General features: G+C 30.3%; 1 protein-coding gene across 1 annotated transcript in view; it reads left to right on the top strand.

Moving 5' to 3' along the window:
- LOC115885732 (putative mediator of RNA polymerase II transcription subunit 12) overlaps nt 1-17,849 on the top strand; it is an 88,572-nt gene that overhangs the window by 31,785 nt on the left and 38,938 nt on the right. The window lies entirely within an intron of this gene.

The raw sequence follows: 17,849 nt of genomic DNA, 5'->3' as shown, positions 1-17,849 counted from the left end.
GCTTTCTAATTATTATCAAAATGTAATTACAACTAAAGAAATGTTTTTTTTACATATTCGTACCAAATAATTCGCATAAAAACATAATTTTTCAAACTGACATCAAACTATATATAAAAATTGTAAATTTTCTCGTCAACTTTAGAAAAAACGTATTAGTTTATAAAATATAGCATAATTAGTACAAGTAATTCTGAAGCTTTCATTTCAAGGAATTGTTTATTATCATTAGCATGCGGGCTCCCAAAAATGGGTTTATTAATTTAAACACTAATTTAAACTGAATAGAAAATGTTACAGAGAATCATCAAAACAGGATTCACGGGTTTTCTACCATTATTAGCGTGAATACGTAAAAACATACTAAATCGCACAAATAGTTATTAAAAAACTGCTAATAATGGTGATTTTTCAATCATTGATGATCGGTTGCGCAACAGACAATAATAGCCAGGTTGGATTATATTTAGAAATAAGCTTTTTGTGGTAATATTTGATTTTGCGCTGTTCAAATTATAATCGTTGAAATGTTTTCAACCCAGTTAATTAAAAATCCATTTTAGTTTAAATAATTATAGAGATATTCAGATATTAGAACAAATATTCAGATATTAGAATTTTGTGTTGTGATTTTAAAAATTTAAATAATTAATAATTATTAAATTTCTATTTTTTTTAGAAAACGTATTTATCACTGGGGTTTTTTCTTATATTGCTTTTCAAAAATGTTTTTAAAACAGTGCATGGAATCAATATTTGTTTCCTAGGTTCTCAAATTTGAGATTAATAAAAACAAAACCTTTCTAGTGCAATATACTTAGATTTCCAGTGCAGGGTACAAGTAATTTATGCAGTTTGAACCCATATTTTCTTTAATATCATCTACAATAAAGATTTTATCAGACCTTTTATATTTTTTTTCCCATAGCAACTGTTAAAATTGCCTTATATATATCAAAAATAGTAGATAAAATGGTACTTAAACCGCAAGGGTAGATTAAATGATACTTTAACAGCGCGGATAGGTTAAAAACTTTATTTCTTCGCGCACGTTTTTTAATTGCTTCCATTTTTAAAAAAAATTGTATTCCTTTTCAGAAGTTATTTGGGATTTAAATGGAAGTAGTTTGGATATGGCGTTTGTCGCCTCTGTTGATAAGCCTGAATATCTGTTGGTAATTTACTTATTTCGTTTTGAGCTATTTCTGGCTCCAATTCAATCAGCAATCGAGAAATTACATAAAAACCAACGCCAACCCAGCACAATACTTTTTCTACTCGTATTAAATTCCTTGAAATAATAATTTCTGAATATTTTTTAAAACGTAACTCGCTATGGAAAAAATTAGTGTTTTATACATTGCATTATCGTCTCACGAAATTAATTTAATTAATTCGAATTAATCTTTTCGGTCGACGATAAAATACCATTTTATCGTCCTGTATAAAAAATAACTAAAAATTAGATTATCAACGTTTAGAATTAACAAAGAACTGCATCAAGTTGAAAATTAAATATTTGTGCCAAAAATATATGAAATATGTTAATATATTTGTCCTTTAAAACTTCCTTATCTTATGAAAAGATCTTTGTATAAGAACTGAATAAATCTTAAACGTAAAATATTTATTTTAAACTGAAATAATTATATTCTTCCTTGAATGGCATTTAAATGCATTAGAATTAGCAAGGTAGAACTTACCTACTATATTAGAATCCTTGGTGTTCTAGGAAGGTAATCTAGTTAACTCTATATTTTAAACAATTTTTACCTTGATATGATTTTTTTTGCTCGTATATATTATGGAAAGATGTTATGTTAGTTCCCAAAGCACGCACAAACTTCTCAAAGCTAATTACATTTTTACATAAAAACTTGCTACCCCGGTAAACGTTGTTTTGCCATATAAATTATTCTTAGGATTATTCTCATCCCTACTCCGTGATGTTGACTGGGTCTGATTATGGGTTATTTTGGAGTGATTTATTGGATTAGAATTGGCGGAACCCATTGAAAAATTCGTTTTGGCCATCGATCATCTGGAATTCTAATGATCTTGCAACTATCCTATCAACAACAGTGTCCTGAGCATCCATTCTTCTTTTTACCTCTTCATTGCATACGCATTCTCTTCTAGATTCTCGCGCGCTCCGCTTGGGTGGTCCATTTCGGAGGCAAAAAGTCTTCTGCACAAGTCCGAGCTAACAGTCCATACCTCACATTCATAGCAGGAGACTGATGCAACTAGGCTCTATCCACAAGTCGTTTTTTATTCCTCTTTGATATGTGCCTATCCCACCAAACTGAGTTTAAGCATCCGATTACTCCTTTGGTGTTGTGAATCCTTATTTTAACTTCCTGTTGTCCGAGGCCTCTTTTGTAAACGGCATATATATATTGTGTTCTAGTGGACCGATTTCGATAATTTTTTCATCAATTTGTAGCTAAATTATTTGACTTTTTAGTATCTCTTTCTAAATTAAAAATAAAAGTTGCCATCTGTCAATTATACGAGGGAAAACAAAATGTTGATATTTTGATGAAAGTTTGAAACACTTTGTGGAGAACGTTAACAAAACAAGGATTTGAAAAATAATTTTTTCATCTAGTTGTACCTTTTCTCGATATTTTGTTTTTTGGGTCATCTCAATAGCTTTATTTTTTTTGGGAGATATTAGTTTTTGAAAAAGACACTAACATTTTTTCGTATTTTTATATTAAACCCATGCCTTTGCTTTTGGTCTTAGTACAACAGACCTATAAAATAGTGTTCATGATTTATGTTAATGTCAGTGTCTTTATAGCCTAAATTGCTTAAAGTGTAAAAGTTGATCTATACCATGATCAATTAAAGCAGTAATAGCCGATACTTCAGAAGTTAAAACCATCTCTACTAGAGTAATCGTCAATGAACATAAACAATAAAGACTATTTTATAAGCGTGTTTAAGAGGACCTGAAAGCAAAGATATGCTTTCAATGCTAAAATTGATATAAATCGTTACTGTCTTATTCAAAAGCGAATATGTCCAATAATAATAAAGCTATTAAGAAGAATCAAAAAACAAACTATCGAGAAAAGTACCTAGATGATAAAGTAATTTTTAAATTCCTTGCTTATTACGTACGTGGTTATTAGTCCTAATATATTCCACAGAATGTTTCAAACTTTCACCAAAATATCAATATTTTGTTTTCCCTCGTATAACTGACAGATGGGAACTTCATTTTTAATTCAGAAATTGATACTAAAAATTCAAATAATTTAGCTATACAAATTGCTTAAAAAATCATCAAAATTGGTCCAGGATCACAAAATGTATTATATAAAATTTTAAGGTGTCCGTTTTTAGTACCGGTGAGTGTATTAACGTCCAAATATTTAAATTGTTCAACTTGGTCAAGTAGCATCATTCATAAGGAGTTCGAAATTGGTTTCTGCTTTAACTGCCAAAATTCGGATATTTTATCTTATCACTTCACTCATATTTTCTTAAATATAATCCCCATCTTTGTTATTCTTTATGTAGTCCGTTTAACATAAATTCTAGGTCTTAAGAATCCTGAGCGAGCGTCACTTGGTCATCAGTGAGCGTCACTGTGCGAATATAAAATATGTTCTCCCACTGGTTTACTTGTTCTAAATGTTATTAAAATTCTTATTTTCCTCGAGAATAATAAGAAAAAAAATCAGAATAAAATTGAAAAAAGTAACTGATTGATTTTCCAAACTATTTTCATTGCGTTAACTATAAATTCTCAACAAATTTTGCAAATTTTTGGATTACCCAGATTATTCTAGACATATTTCATGTATAATATGTCCTATTACTTCAACTGATTGATAGCAAATTCAGCAAATTATACTTCAAATGCTTCAAATAAAAAATTAATTAAATCAGTATTTCATTTAGAATGAATATTTACGGACACTTTTTGCATCGCAAATAAAAATTAATGTACTTGAACAGGACAAATATCAAAAGTCGGTTTTATTTGTAGAACATATTCTCGACAATTTAATATAACTATTTATTTAACAATCGAGATTAAAACCTTGCAGATCGAGGTCGGACAATAATAATAAGCCTTGTAGAAATATATTTTTTGTTGTTTATAATTTTTATACTTTAAAGCAAGAAAATTGTACAAATTTAATAGACCACTTTGAAGGAAATAACTGGTATTATGTTATTTGTGTGTGCTTCTTTTGAGAGGAAAAATATCGAAACTGTTATTGCTGCTTTAATTATAGCTTAACGGGTTATAGTTTTAGTTGGGATTTGGGTTACAGGTACGTACGTAGTTATTAGTCTTTGTGATTTATTTTACAAACCTACATATCTATATACAATAACTCAAATAACATATGTTTTATCTACTGTTTTCTGGTAAAAATACAAAATTAAAAAAACATGGAATACAGTAAAATATAGCAAGTGGATTCATCTACTAGGGAAATTGTTCTACCTAAAAACATAACCTATAAAAACCTATCTAAAAATTACATATAAACCATCACATTATTGCGACGGTTTTTGAAAAAAGTAGATAGTATTTTGATTTTGGTTCACCAACTTTTATAGAATTATATAGGTATAAGTTAAAACACACTCTTTTTTCCTAAGAAAACAGTCCTTTTTATTCTACCTATTACTTGTATAAGCTCCCCCAACCAGTAAAATATCATATAACATTTTTTTTTCTTTTTGGCACTTAATTTTCACTATCCAATAGGTCCTAAAGACGTATTAGTAAATCCCCATTTAGCATCTTGGGCTACACTACTATATCTATATGTCGCAGGCGCATAGAATAATTCGGCTTTTTGCAAAATGACTATAGAAATATTATAAAACGCCGGATTTTTAAACAAAAGAAGCAATTTTTACAAAAAGCTTATCTATTTCCAGTCACTTTGCAAAAAACCTAATCAGAATTAGGAATATTAAACAATGACGATATTTTCTGTACACTTCTACAAATAGACTGCCGGTTTTCAGTCGTTTTACAAAATGCCAAATCGAAGCCAGGCAGATTAAAAAATGATCAAAATTTACTCAGCTGTGAGCATAAGAATATTGAATAATTTACGCTTTAATATAAATACGCAATATTTTCATATACAAAAACAATAATTTATGTCAAAATTTTATTTTGTTTTGACAAAAACAACTTGAATCCTATTTCATAAATTATATTTATTATAAGTAACATAATTTTAAATACAAAATATATTAAAACCTTAATATTGATATCTCGTTTAATTATTATAGTCTGTTATTTCATCCTGTTACAGGGTTGTGGAACTTCGCTTTCTTTTTTTGGAACATTTAGATCTTTATAATAATCGTCCTTAACCATATCCAATTTAACAGAATTATCACTTTTTCTGTCATTATTTCCTAATTTTGAAAGAGAAGTTCAAAAAATGTTGTTGGACAAATTTAGGTTAGTTTTACTAATCCCGCGTAAAATGTTTTGTGCAATCTGACTAGTCTTCATTAGGCATTTTGCAAAGCGACTGAAAACAGATAGGCTCTTTGCAAAACATCCTTATACAGGGTGTCCCAGAAATAAGTGCAAGTATTTTTATAGTTCAACCCCAGAAACCCGCCTATGAAGTTCTTTTCGCGAAAAAAGAAATTTGAAGATTCGAATTTTTTTGAAAAATTTTCTGGAATTTTTTTTAGTTTTTAGTTAAAAAACATAATTTCTTGATAATATGGCAACATGTGTATTAGATAAAATTTACAAGAAAGAAAATCCAGAAAAGATCCAGTGGTTCTCAAACTTTTAGCAAAAAATCATTTTTTTTTGGAAATTTTTTTTATATAAAGTCTTGAAACACATCTTATATTTTTTAGTTATCCTCACCTATATTATAGTTTAAATTTATTCCCATTTGTGTAATGCTGCAAAACATAGAAAAAATATTCCATATCTTTTTATCCAAGCCAGTGTAGTTTATAATTCCAAGAGAATTTACCCAGGCTTTTACTAAGACAAGTAACTTCCTATACTGTCCATGATAGTATATATTTATCAAACATTCAGTAAATTCTAAATTATGGTAGGTAAGTGTTTGCAATTGAATATTTAGTTTATATTGCTATTTTCTGTCATATATTTCTGGTTATTTCTTTTTCCGATGATTTTGAACATCCCATATATGCTACCTCAAGTTTGAATATTTTAACACTACTTATTTTCTGAGAAAGGAGACCTTTTTATAAAAAGTAACTAATTGATGTTTTCATAAAAGTAATACTACAAAAAATTCCATACTTCTGTGAAGAACTTTAGACTCCCTGTATATTAAAAAATTAGTGAAATATTACGTAATATAACCCGACATTTGTGTGAAAAATGTCTATTTGGAAATAAAACAGGGTTTAAAATACGCGCCAAATAAAGCACTTCTATTTCCGCCATATTGGAAAAGGTTGAATGGCCTTAAGTGGAGGGGGTGGTGGCAGTATACGCGTCTATGTTATAGTGGCTACAGTTACTGTGTCCGATATGCATTTTTGTAATTTAAACTTGTTCAAATTAGACAAAAGGTTTGTTTATGTCGGGGATTGTTTTCAACGCCGATGCACCACCCGGTATACTAAAGTTTAATAATACCATAAAAAGGTAAACGAAAATTGAAATAACTTAGCTTGCGGCTGCATAATAAACAAAATAAATATAGTAATGGTACCACCACCGCGACTAATTAGTAACGTTGCGAAACGACGTACCTGGTACGGTACTCGAGTCGTTCCATCAGAACCTACGACAAAAACCAGTTTGGAAGATTGTAGCGTGGCGATTCTAAAATCTCTTGGCTTCAAGGTTAATTGCTTTTTGTTAGGATGGGAACTTTGGGAAGGTAAAATTCTATTATGTTTCAGCCTCAAGACGTTAAAATGAGGAAAATTTTAAATATTCTATATAGTTAATTTATGGTATTTATAAAAATACGCGTGAAAATTAATTGCTAATCCTTTATTTCGTTAAAAATATACTTATTCTTTTAAAATGCTTGCTTCAATTTGTTGGAATGTATTTATATTTGGTTAGTTCATCAGATGTTGCTGAATTTTAGAGATATCCATAGTAAAGCTAAAGGTGACCTCGCCTACCGTGACAGTATTTTATTCCACCACCCACTGTAACATTTATTCAGCTGACTATTTTTCTATTCCTCAACACAGAACACTGCGACCTGTAAGATATATTATATTTGTCCTCTGTCTATGTCTGCACTATCTCTTAATCTCCAATCTCTGTGTCCTGCCCCTTCATGTGCAGGTCCTTGATAGGAAGACAGCATAGTTCCTCCGGTTCTAGCCTTGCTTTTCGGAAAAGAAAGTGTAGCTTGCGATCCAGAGCCTCGCAGTATGTATTATGTGCTATGCTGTTTCAGGATCTTTATTGCAGCTTCTGCAATAAAGACTTCTTTGATACTACTTCAGCTTGTTCCGTTAGCACTACACAATCATAATATGTCTTCTTAAGAGACCTGTTGTATTCCTCACTTTATTCCTGCTGAGCATTAGCAGTTTCTTTGTGGTTCTAGAATCACATAGGTTCTTGGATTGCTATGCATGTGGCCCTACCTGTTTCTCTAGTGGACCGTCTGTTTTTCCCTGATCCAGAGCTGACGGTGACCATTAAAAAAACTGTAACGCTGTAACATAGAAAATTATTTCTGAAAAAATTTAGTTTTGATACTTAAAATTATTTAAATCTTTACAAAAAGGTAATTGTACTTTATTAAAATATGTTTGTGCTAATAAATTGTATACAGAGAACCAAAAATATGTTTTGCTCTTCGTTATCAGCTTGTTCTACGTGATTGATTTATAAATAAGGAAAAAGAAAATTTATTGTTGTCATAACAACATAATTGTATCTAACCGTGACCTTTCTAATGTATAAACCAAAACAGTTTAGTGTAAATGTCTATGAAACAGCAATAATAAAATGAGAGCCGATTCAAAATTTTACATAAATATTTTATAAGTGGATTATAATTGTGATTAATATTAATTTTTAGGATAAAATATATCAATAGCAACCCCTATTTTAATCCATTAAAGTTATGAAGATTATGGAATAATATAATAGTTATTTATTTTATAAGTGTTTTTATACTGATGAGCTAGTATAAATATCATTGACCTTCCTAATATAGTTTGAAGTTAAATTTAAAAAAATATTTACAATTATCGTTAAAACAAAATTGTTTATTGAAATAACATAATTTGCCGCAAATGACTAAGTTTGAACTAGGATTTTCCAGTAGTAAATATTGTATTTATTTATAACAGTTTACCTATGTAGAAAGTTTGTAGTTTAAAAGTCCACAGAAACAGTTCATTTTTTTACTGTTATAGATTTTTATACTCTAAATTGTATTTTGTTTAATAATTTACTTGCTTTTTTTTGTGTGTTTGTTATGCTTGTTAACTAATAAAACTACACAAACAAAGTTCTTATATTTATTTTTTACTGAAAAAGTGTAATGTCCACTATACACGATCCAATAGAATCGAAAGGTTGGGTCGTCGGAGCCTTGTCATCTGATAATCCTTTTTTTTTCAAATATGCTAATGAGCCACCCTGGTTCCATTTGAAAAAAATTGAGTTATAATTAAAGATACGATTTGGTCATCTTTTAACTGGTCAGAAAAAGTTTTAGGCAAAAAACGTTAGACGTGAGATTTTTAGGCAAAAAACATTATTAGAGATTTTTTCCAAGGCTCCTTGTGGGCTCCAAATTTCCAAGGCTCCAAATTAGTGGTTTTGACACAGCCATACCACTACATAGTTAAAAATGCCAAAAGTTGACATATGTCAGTTCATTGTCATTGTCATTTTATTCAGAATATCATTTTCTATAAAGCAAAGTAAAAAATATCGAGGATATCGTTCAAAAATCAAGAGATATAGAGATTTCTGGCAAAAAGGAATTGACAGAAAATCACTGAACACGCCAAGTTATTAATAAATTTATTATTTAAAAACACCCGGTATAATACATTATGATAAATACCAAATTGCATAGCAATTTGAAGTTTTTTTAAGAATCCTAAATATAATTTTCTAAATATCCTATTTTTTTTCCATGTTAAACCATCTTAATGTATTAAAAAACAATATCATTACTGTAATAATGCAATCAACTGGTCAATTAAGCCATATAACATTTCAAGGTCAAGTTTAAACACGTTTCACTAAGTGTAATACAACTGTTATTTGTAATACTGTATTAATGCTCAGCATAAGTCAGATACTTTTTGAAGTTAAAAACTCTTAAATACACAGCTAAATGCCTGAAAATATATTAATTATTATTGTTAAAATAACATCTTTTCTCAATACTTAGTTTTTTGATTTATTTCAATGCCTCTATTTTTATTGGAAATATTCGCTTTTGAAGAAAACAGATTTACTGCTATTTTAGCATTAAAAGCATACCTTTGCTTTGTCATCAAAACACCTCTGAAATAGTGGTGTTATTGTTTTATAATATCACTGTCAGTGAAAAGGCATGTTATTACTGTTTGTTCAGAGTTACTCTAGTAGAGATGTTTTAAAGTCCAGCAGTTGATCTCTGCCATGTTAAGTGATATGCAAGATTGCTCCTGGTCCTGGTCTTGCACACAAAGCAAGCAAGACAACCAAGACAAAGACCAAGATGAACTATGACTAAGAAATTACTGATTTGTTCACAATTACTATTTTATTTTATTTCAAATAGTGTTTTCCCGACTATTGCATAAATTTTTTAAAGAAAGAAATAATACTGATTCGATACATCGAAAAATAAAAAATAAATGCCTAATAAATAATCTAATACTTACTTACAAGGGTCTTGTAATGTCTACCAAGACCAAAACCAATACTACTTATCAACTGCATACCTAAGACCAAGACCAGGTAAGTCTTGATCTTGTATTTGCTCATCACTAACCATGTTCAATTATAGAAGCTATAGCCGATATATCTTCTATTTAAAACCGTCTCTGCTAGAGTAACTGCCATTAAACAATAATAATTTCAATTGGAAATGACAGTGACATTACAAAAACAATAAACATTATTTCAAAGGTGTGCTGATAGAACAAAAGCAAAGGCATTCTTTTAATGCTAAGTTATTAATCCTTACTGTCTTCTTTAAAAACGAATATCTCCATAAAAACTATTGAGATGAATATATATAAATCGAACTACCTATATTTGATATTAATTAAACTTTTAGTTACGTAATCGAGGACGTGATTTTTAAATTCATTGTTGCCAACCATGGACATATTCGGCGCCGCGCTGACTAACTGGAATTTAAATTTCGCGCTGAAGATTCAGGTGGTAGCTCTGCTGTAAAAAATGTCAAGTTGCCGCATTTATTTATTTATTTCTTGACATTATCATTCGTTTTGACACTTTAGTTTTGTATTATGACTTTTTGGTTTAAATAAATAGTGTTGCGATACTTTAAGCTTAAAAATGTTCACCAGCAGACATTGCAGTCGAACATTGTTCTTTTTAGAACCTCTTTTAGTGCGAAGTGTACAAGACAGCTTAATAGCCGTAAAAAACTCCTCGCAACTATATTAAAATATTTTGAACGGGAAAGCGATAGTAATGGCCCTTTATGTCCTTTAAGTCCTGTTAAGAAGGTGAGTTTTGTTAATGTAAATAATAACTGTTTTGTTAATATATATGTTGGAGGTAGATGCCGAATTGGGCCTATGTCCGAAAAAATTAGATATATGACGATTTGTCCATACTAAACTTGCCAGATGCGTGCAACTTCGTGGTTATAAATAGTCTTTATATAACTTCTTTGCGGAGGGGGTTAATCTTTTTTTGGTATAATATAACAACAAAAGATTAACACCCTCCGCATAAAAGTTGAAACCAATGCAATCAAAACTCTTCCGCGTAACTTTGTGGATATAGGTAGGTATATTTAATTATAATCGCCATATGTCTAATTATTTCGGACATAGGCCGAATTCGGCATCTGCCTCCAACATATACATAATTAATTTATTTTTGTATCTTAAAAGATTAATATTTTTATTAAAACAAAATATATAAAAGTGGGCAACGCTGTGTCGGTCAAGCTTAATCACGTGACTAAAAGTTTGTATGGTATGATCTGTAAAAAACCATGATAAAGTGGTTCTTAAATTCCTTATTTTATTAAACGATTCCGCAAGTTGTTTTAAACAATCACCAAAATAACAACATTTTATTTTTTTCTAATATAATAGACAGGCGAGGATTTTCATATATAATAAAAAAAAGCTAAAAAGTCAAATAATATAGCTACACATTGCTCAAAAATCAACAAAATCGGCCCACTAAACCTTGCAGTTCTTAATAGACCGAGAGCTGGCTACATAAAAAACTTTATCATCGTTACATGGTTAATTTTTCTTGTGAAGTCTCCATATGTGTAGCCATTATGAAATAGTCATGTCTGCCAGCGCGATCCCGCGGCTTAAAGCGGTGGCCGCCAATCGAAAGGGTGAAATTTTGACAATATATATAAGGTACACGAGTTATAAATGCCAAAGAGCTTTTATTTATTATTAAGAAATGTGGAAAATTGTTGGCAGACATTTTTTTCGTGGCTAAAATGCCGGCAGACAACGCGAAAGAGGCATGAAATTTTAACAAAAAAAATAATCGCATACATGCATGCCGATTGGTGGAATGTCATAAGTATTTACTTAAAAAGCCGTATGCAAAAGGAAGATGAAAAAAATCGTAGCTCAATCAGCTGTAGACAGTTATGAAAAGCGCGATATTACTCTACAGGGTGAGTCTTGGATAAGTGCAAATATGTTCAGGGCTGGTATCTTGACAAAAGAAATATATGTTCTCTTTACCGTTTTTCAAATGAGTCCAAAATAACCGTTCAAGTTTGAAAATTTAAAAAGGCATTTTTAGAAAGATTTATGACCTGTTTTTTTTCTGTATTTGCATCCATTCTTTTACTGTCGTAACCATAGAGTAAAGCCGTAAGCATGGTAAATTAAAAAATTATACCGTGGATAAATTTGCGGTGAACAGGCAGTTGTACAAAGTTTTCTAAAATACAAAGGAACATTTTTAAAAAATGCACGATTTTCAAGGCGTGTAGCGTTCCCTGAAAGCGCTAGAGTAATATCGCGCTTTTGATAACTGTCTGCCGCTGATTTAGCCACGATCTTTTTGTCTGCCCTTTTACATAAGGCTTTTAAAATGAATAAATATGACATTCCACAAATCGGCAAGCATGTGAGCCATATTTTTTTTCCCAAAATTTCATGCCTGTGTCCTTTCGCGTTGTCTGTCGGCATTTTAGCGACAAGAAAAATGTCTGCCAACAATTTTTCACGTTCCTTAATAATAAATAAAAGCTATTTTCGCAATTATAACTCGTGTACCTTATAATATTTTTAGTGTCAAAATTTCACGCTTTCGATTGGCCGCCCCCGCTTTAAGCCCCGGGATCGCGCTGGCAGGCATGACTATTTCATAATGGCTACACATAAGGAGACTTCACAAGAAAAATTAACCATGTAACGATGATAAGGTTTTTTATATAGCCAGCTCTTAGACTATAAGCATAACAGAACTTTATAGGTATAAAAATATCTTTATGATATGACAATAACTTCAAAAAAAACATTCAAATGGAATCGGAACGGAATTTTTGGCGCTTAAATCGTTATGAATTATTCAGAACATGATCGGATCTCAACGTTGTGACGTGTTACCATTATTTACGAGGAATACAAAAAGCTAATTTTCATATTGTCCGATAGAGGGAAAATCCGACAATAAATAATTCACGTAACATGTCATTAAGAATTGCATTCGAGTGGGCTTTGCAGAATTCATAACAAATCGGTTCTTTTGTCTTTCGTTTATATCAGTAAAAATAGATAGAATACCTTTAACAGAGAAATAGGTATACCTATAAATAGAAGAAAAATGTAAACCGGAAACCTGCGTTGTATTAATACCAACGTTTAAGAACGTTGAAGAATATTTTGAAATGTTCGTAAAATTCTCGGATGGAATAAATCTTAGTAAACAAGAAAACATATTAAATACACCATGTGGTGCATCGGAACACGGGATATAGGAAATTCCATGTAAATTTTGAAAAGGTAAAAAAAACAAACTAAACCAAACAAAAATTGTATTAGACTTTTCTGAAGAGGCATTAAAGTTGTACTTTCGTCTAGAATTTTGTTTTATTTGGAATAGGCATCTAAAAGTTATTTGCAAAAATCAACCTTCAAATTATTAAAAATTTCCAGAGAAAGCTACAAATAAAATGTGGTTTGGAAAGGATGATCATTTTTTCTGAATTGGCATGATCATTTACAAAAGAATTAGTTGAACTGTTTGTTGAGAATAGTATTCGCGGAGTATGACTTGATTGCTGTCCATTAGTCGATCACTCGCAGGCCTCGCTCATACCACATACATCCATAATAATTTAACAAATAAAAAGAGAAATATTTGTAACTAAAGGAACTTTATTAAACTATATCTAATAATTAATAAATTTTTTACCTAATCCCCCGTTCACATCCAAACAATACCCCAAATGATTGTAAAATTTACGCCCCAATCTCAATACAAAGCTATTAGGGGAGAATTAATAGCGTTCCGCAGAGATGTCGTTTTCAGTTCATCTAAATGTCTGTATTTAATATGCCCATAAAGACGGTTTTTGTATGAGGGACTTCCTCATTCAGTCATGGAGTTCGGCGAAAGATCCTGTGTTTTTTTTTTCTACTGTAACCTCAGTAGACGGGAATCAATGTTTTTCTTTTCTTCAACATGAAGAATATTCAAGTTATTGTTGTTTTCTTTCTGTTCAATTATTTTTGTCTTCACACTTCGTACTTAATACCTTAGTGCCTTTAGTTTCAAACCTTTGGTTCATTCTTTAAACTGTTGACTTATTCGGTATAGGCTTTCCGGACACTGGGCTACGAACATTTATCTAACACAGCGAGAATATTATTTCCAGCAAAATGCCGTTTAACCATTGTAACTTGTACGAAAGTTGCGAAATCCATAATAATTTTATAAAATTACTCTGTTTAGTACCTTCAAATTTTTCTAAACAAAATGTGACATCGAATTTGACAATGATACACACATCACATTTTTCCTGATATTGTAGCTTTCTCTGGGCCGTATTGTGAATTTTACTAATTTGAAGGTAGATTTTTGCAAAATATTTTTAAATGACTATTCCAAATGAAACGAAATTCTACACAAAAATACAACTTTAACGCATGTTCAAAAAAGTTTAATACAACTTTTGCATAAAATCATCTGGGGTAATAATTAATAATATTGGACCTTTTCAAAATTAACATGAGATTTTCTATGTCCCATGTTCCGATGCACCACACAGTATATGGTTTTCAAATATTTTAACGAAACAATCCTAAAAAATCAGCTAAATGTCAATAAACCTTAAAAAGATACTAAATAAAAATGCTTATTATAAACGACAAGAATGTTGATTTTGAAGCTTTTTAAGTTTTATTGACTTTATTTATCGAAATAAAATACAAGAAGTTTTTGCATTCAATATTTTTTTTAAAAGAATCGCGGTTCAAACAAAATATTTGTTTGTCGCAAACATTCACAATAAACTATTTGTATTATTTCACCTGACCAAATATAAATAAATACCAGAAAAGTTGCTTAGCGCTTATTGGACTTACTGCTTTTTGCGAAACCACGCTAGTTTTACAGTATTTGTGTGAAGGCCAGAAGATATAATATGTTTTTACCAAGATGGTGATTCTCGATCGTTACCTACAAGATATGTATACATATATCAGGTTGTGTAGTATTGCAAAAATATAGTATATTTCAAACTAAATGAATAAATCTGTTTTCTAAAGAGTTACAATTATTGCACGTTAAGCTTCATGTTGTAGATGTAAATTTATAAATAGAACAGGTTAGCTTTTGCTTAATATAACCTAGAAATCACTAAAAATGGTGTAATAATTAATATCCATTAATAATGCTGATTAAATGGATGAATATATTTTTTATTTACTAAAATTATCGGTATTTGGACATTTTTTTTAAAACTTAGTTAAGGTACGCGCACATTGACTAGAGCAGCACGCGCCGCATCGGCCGAAGAAAAATATTGTTTGTGTTACTTTCAATGAAGGTGCGCACACTAGCCAGAGCCGCACGAATCGCATCGACGAAAATGCGGCCAGCATTGTTGGGCCAGAATGATTTTCGGTAAATGCGGCTAGTGCTGCTGACGTCACACGCAATTCCTTCCACTCTACGTAGCGTAAGTAGCCGAAGAGGAGATTAGAAATTCAATATGCTAAGAAAGTTCGCAAATTTTTCATGGCTCATATTGAAATATTGAAAAAAAAATTAGTTCATCCTCAATTAAATATAGAAATAATGTGGATTTTTGCAAATATTGTGAACCTATAACTTTCGATTCTTTCTCGTGATTTCTTCTTCTTCTATTAGCAAGGAGCTCATAATTATTTCTTGTTCGTTGTCATTCATTGTCGAGAAATTTAAAGAAGGCGTCCATTCTTCTCAAAGGGACCTGGTTTAAATTAAAAAGAAGTATAAAAAGACTCAAAGTTTTTTTATACACTTTTTAATTGTCGCGAATTACCGCAGACAGGACTCCGGAAGCGACTGATGATAAATTCGATTGACAAATACGGGTGTAGTAGGGGCAAAAAGAAACAAAATAGCGAATAATGCGGCGCGTTCGGTACGTACGGAAGGGTACGGGTCAGTGTGCGCGACAAGAAAAAAAAGTTCTATTCGTGCGGAGAGTACGGCGCTGGTCAGTGTGCGCGTAGCTTTATACTATCCTACTTTTATACTATACTAATTTAACTTAGTTATACCGATAAAACTTAAAAGCGAAACACGTCTCTAATATTAAAAGAAAAGTGTTTTGATGTATTGTTGTAAAATAGTGTTTTATTTTTGCTGTTGTACCAAAAGATCCCAGCCCTAACTGTAATATTTTTATTTTCCATTTAAATATCTAAATCAAACTTTATTTACACGTATATTTTATACTAAGTCTCATTAATACCTAAATCCGTCGTTGACCTCTGGTAATTTATAAAATTATACCTTCTAATGGACCAATTAATTTAATTAGACAAATAATTACTTAATTAGAAAACGTATTACTCTACATTAATTAACTGTAAAAATCAATTGTGATCTGCTTTCTTTCTATAATATTTGAAAGTTTCTACACCATTGATGACATTTTTTAAAGTAAAATTGAATGAGGCGTGGCAAGATATTAAAAAGAATTAAAAAAAGCAAAATGTGTGGTTTTGGCTACGTTTACTAGAAATAAATACCCTCTACTCTCTCTAAAATCAATTTAGTTGTTTTCCGATAAAATTATTAACACAAATTATTAGTTTTATTAAAAAAAAAGTTAAATTTTGTTTGTTAATTAAAATTTGTCCATTAAATTTAATAGTGCTTCTGAGAAATAAATAGTTTATGATGAATTTAAATACTTAGTTCCAATTTTCAACATTTTAATTTTAGCAATTTAAATTCGACATCAATTTTAAATTGCATAACATCTATATTAACGTATCATGTATCTGACAGGGTTTTCTACCAACTAGGTACTTTAATCTTGTATTTATATAGCATTTAGAAAGGAATTTGATCAATAAATTTAGAATGTTTTTAAACAAAATGTATATTTAAATATTATACCGATGCATCCCGAAAGTAGCTCACCCCTAAAATATTTTTATTTTTATAGTTCTCTTACTAAAAAACGAGATTTGCTATATTAGGATATGACATAAATTGGGATTGATTGACGTATTCAATTGTTTTTGGTCACTTCCTATTTCACCGGAAATTTTTGTTGTTTAAATCGCACTCTTGGTATATTTCTACTTTATGCGATAGAAAAGACACTCTGAATATAATGACATATAATATGTCAACTTTTCATATTTTCATTCAGAGTGTGTATTTAGTTCTGTGTAATTGACATGTCATTGTATTGAGATAAAAAAAATAGATAATAAATAAAATAAATAGAAAATGACAGAGTGTCATTTTCTATGGAATAAAGTAGAAATATACCCAGGGTGCCATTTAAAAATCAAAAGTAGTAGTCATTTCCGGTGAAACAGGAAGTGACCAAAAACAATTGAATACGCCCAATCAATCCTTATTTATATCATATACTAACACACCAAATTTCGTTTTTTTTATATCTGAAAAAATAAAAAAGTTATAATGAGCCACTTATAAGATGCATCCGCTCGCGCACCCTGTATACATTATATTTTTTTAATTTCAAACACGCATAGTTTACGAAAAAGTACAATACGTGAAAAAATCTAATTATGCCATGCTATACAAATTTATTTTTTATGTTGCTATCCATTTTTGAATTCAATTCGGAAAAATAATAGTGATAGTCAACCTCTATGTCTATGCCTCTACCTCTTCCGGTATAATATTTAACCGTACCGGTATAATATTTAAATAAAAATGTGAAAAAATATGCTAATATTTAAAACAAAATCAGGTTAGTTATACCAGTTCTAACTCAAGAACGGCTGGAACATTTTAATGATCTCCCCATAGGATAGTATAGTAACAATTAAAATATCGGGAAAATTAACAGAAAAAAAATTGTACAAAAAAATAATTTTTAAATAATTTTGGTTTGGACCTCCGTGATTGACAGCTCACGTCACGCATGGTTTAGCTTATTTGTAATAATATTGTTGCCCACAGCAAATCAGTGACATACTAATGGTTATAG

This window comes from Sitophilus oryzae, unplaced genomic scaffold (genome assembly GCF_002938485.1).
Source record: "Sitophilus oryzae breed Bouriz unplaced genomic scaffold, Soryzae_2.0 scaffold_41_pilon_pilon, whole genome shotgun sequence".
Lineage (NCBI taxonomy): Eukaryota > Metazoa > Arthropoda > Insecta > Coleoptera > Curculionidae > Sitophilus > Sitophilus oryzae.
Note: the sequence above shows the minus strand (reverse complement) of the source record. Positions and strands in the feature narration are given on the sequence as shown.